The 3,360-nt window shown below is 44.0% G+C and overlaps 1 pseudogene across 1 annotated transcript; it reads left to right on the forward strand.

Moving 5' to 3' along the window:
- Positions 1 to 996: 996 nt before the first annotated feature.
- LOC101021639 lies at positions 997 to 1,660 on the forward strand (annotated as a pseudogene). The gene has a single exon (XR_650735.3). The product of XR_650735.3 is annotated as a 60S ribosomal protein L19 pseudogene (transcript).
- Positions 1,661 to 3,360: the final 1,700 nt, after the last annotated feature.

Here is a 3,360-nt window from a genome sequence, read left to right on the forward strand (position 1 = left end):
GTCTGCTTCTTTAACCCTGTCCATAAAGAATCTGCATTTGAGCCATTTCCTAGCAGGAGCCCTACCAATACATGGTCAAGCCATCTTCTTCTACTCCTGGGTGCTTATCTTCATTCCTACCTAATACTGTACTTTGGTTTCTCTGGAGAGAGGTGTAGTGCATACCATAGTGTGCCATCCAGATTGCCCCCTGAGAGCTGCAGTACTTGCTCCTCCCTTGCTGAGAGTGTTCACAGGAGAGGCCCTCCTGAGAAATTTCCATCAGCAGAAGAGATCCACCTTGCCTAGGGTCTCAGCCCACGATCCATGATCCCATGATCTTGTGACTGACCAGTGCAGGGAGGGGTGGAGTTTATAAAGGTGAAATCTCCTTGTCTCAGAGCAGGAAAACCCTGAAGGTCTTTTCCAATTCCACAGATCCATGTGGGATTGGAGGAAGCCTTCACTGAAGCTGCACTGCTGTTCAAGTCCTCTGCCCAATCATTTTGCTGGCCCTCCCTCCTCGGAACTGTTACTGAAGGCACACCCAGTAAAATTCTTGCACATGTATCTCCAACTTGGAGTTCCCTTCCCTGGGAACATGTCCGTAGACAATGAGTTCCTGACTAAAGGCCAGGAAGTGGTCTCTCAACTATATGCTGCTAGTCTTTGAAGACAGGGCCTGCCAGACTAGACTCAATTTCCTTCTTCCATCCGGTCCTACCCTATGTTTGCCACTTAGCTGTCCAGGTCTCCTACCTGTTCTCTACCCTTTGGAAATTCCATCCCATCTCCCTCACCTTACTCAGAGTCCAGCATCTCTGATCTGAACCATCTCATAACCAACTGACATCCTTTCTTGCAAAATAATAAAGACTCTTCTCAGTTCACACGAGGTGCTGGGGGCAGTGCTAGGTACTAGGGACACAGAAATGAATAAGAAGTAGTTTCTGCCTTGGAGGAGCTTGAATCCCACATGTGTCAATTTACCAGCTGTACACTTTGTTAAGGAGAATGAGAAGAAGTGGCTTGAAAAGTAAAAGGAGCTTTCGCTGCTGCGGCCGCAGCCATGTGTATGCTCAGGCTTCAGAAGAGGCTCGCCTCTAGTGTCCTCCGCTGTGGCAAGAAGAAGGTCTGGTTAGACCCCAATGAGACCAATGAAATCGCCAATGCCAACTCCCGTCAGCAGATCCGAAAGCTGATCAAAGATGGGCTGATCATCCGCAAGCCTGTGACAGTCCATTCCCGGGCGTGATGCCGGAAAAATACCTTGGCCCGCCGGAAGGGCAGGCACATGGGCATAGGTAAGCGGAAGGGTACAGCCAATGCCCGAATGCCAGAGAAGGTCACGTGGATGAGGAGAATGAGGATTCTGCGCCGGCTGCTTAGAAGATACGGTGAGTCTAAGAAGATTGATCGCCACATGTATCACAGCCTGTACCTGAAGGTGAAGGGGAATGTGTTCAAAAACAAGCGTATTCTCATGGAACACATCCACAAGCTGAAGGCAGACAAGGCCCGCAAGAAGCTCCTGGCTGACCAGGCTGAGGCCCGCAGGTCTAAGACCAAGGAAGCACCCAAGCGCCCTGAAGAGCGCCTCCAGGCCAAGAAGGAGGAGATCATCAAGACTTTGTCCAAGGAGGAAGAGACCAAGAAATAAAAGCTCCCCTCTTTGTCTGTACATACTGGCCTCCGTGACTACATAGATCAGCTATTAAAATAAAACAAGCCTTTATCTGCAAAAAAAAAGAAAAGAAAAAGAAAAGAAAAGTAAAAGGAGAAAGAAAATAATGCTCTGGAAGCCTCCTCAAGGAAGAGAGATCCACTGTGTCAAAAGGTGCTTGACAGGGCAAATAAGGACTGAGAATTATCACTGGCTTTGGTAACATGGAGGTTACCAGAAACCTTGACAAGAGCTGTTTTAGTGCAGTGGTGACGCCAACTGCCTAATTGGAGTGGGCTCGAGAGAACCAGGAGGTTGAGGAAGGAAGACTGAGTACAGGGCACTCTGGAGTTTTGCTGTAAAGGGAAGCAAAGAAATGAAGTAGCAGGTGACAAGGGGGATGCTTGTTCATTTAAGACAGATTTTGTAGCAAGTTTCTATGCTGGTGGAAATGATCAAATTAAGAGGAAAACTGTGATGGTTTGGGATACATTGCTGCAGCAAGAGGAGATCAAGATATATTTGGTGCACAAGTGAAGAGGTTGCTCTTGGGAACGTGGCTAGTGTATGTCCAAGAACAGAAGCAGGTAAGGTTATAGGTTAGCATTTGTGGTGCTGGAAGTTTTCTGACTCCGTCTATTTAATATTTTCTTAATGAAATAAAGAGATGGGTCATAAGCTCAGAATAGGAGGCTAAGGGAAGGCACTGGTGATTTGAAAAGAAAAAGAGGTGCCTAATAGTCACCCAGGGGAATGGAGTAAGGATGAGTTGACTAGGAATTGTAAAGTTGGGTTGCTGGGAAGTTTCAACAAGATAGTAGATAAAAAGCCTTTAGTGCAATGGCCTGTACATAATTCGCCTGCAAAAAAACATTAGTTATTATTAAATCAACCTGGTGATGATCATGCTGCCTGTAAACAAAGTGTTCTGAGAACAGAGAAGAAGCATCCACTTTAGGAAGAATTAGGAAACTATCCCCAGAGGCAGTGAATTAAGAGCTGGTCTTGAAAAGAGGGAGGAGGAAGATTACAATTACTTAAAGAACATGATGTGCTAAACATACTACTGCCACTGAGAATGAGCGAGCCAGCGGCTTGTTTTTGTAAATAACATGTTATTGGAACACAGTCATGCCCGTTAATTTACAGATTGTCTATAACCATTTTCATGCTACCTTGTCAGAGTTAAGTAGCGGCAATAGAGACTGTATGGTTGGCAAAGCCTAAAATATTTACCCTCTAGCCTTTTACCAAAAAAAAAAGTTTGCCTATCCCTGGACATAGAATTAAATAAAGAGTGATTGTAGAGCTAAGAAAATAAATTGGACTCACAATATCATTACAGAATTAATAAATTAGAAACAGCAAGGAAGAAGAGTCACAACTAGAAACTGAACTGCTGACTTAGAAGAAATGCTAAGATAATCAACAGTGAATGCACCTGTGGGAGAAAAAAAAAACTCCACAGATTCAAGGAATCAGAAAGAAAATAGAAAATATTGACTAATTCTTATTCTCCAATTCTCTAGATATTTAGAACAGATGAAGATGATCCCAAATAAGGATATTTGGTCTTCCTGAAGTAGAGAACTCAAAAATATGGAACAGAAAGAGTAAGTATTCAAAGATTTAATAAAAGAAAAATTTCCAAAAATGCAGAAAGAATTAACTTCACAGCCTTGAAAGAACACACCATGTTCCAGGACATTTTGAACTGG

Source organism: Papio anubis, chromosome 8 (genome assembly GCF_008728515.1).
Source record: "Papio anubis isolate 15944 chromosome 8, Panubis1.0, whole genome shotgun sequence".
NCBI classification, from domain to species: Eukaryota; Metazoa; Chordata; class Mammalia; order Primates; family Cercopithecidae; genus Papio; species Papio anubis.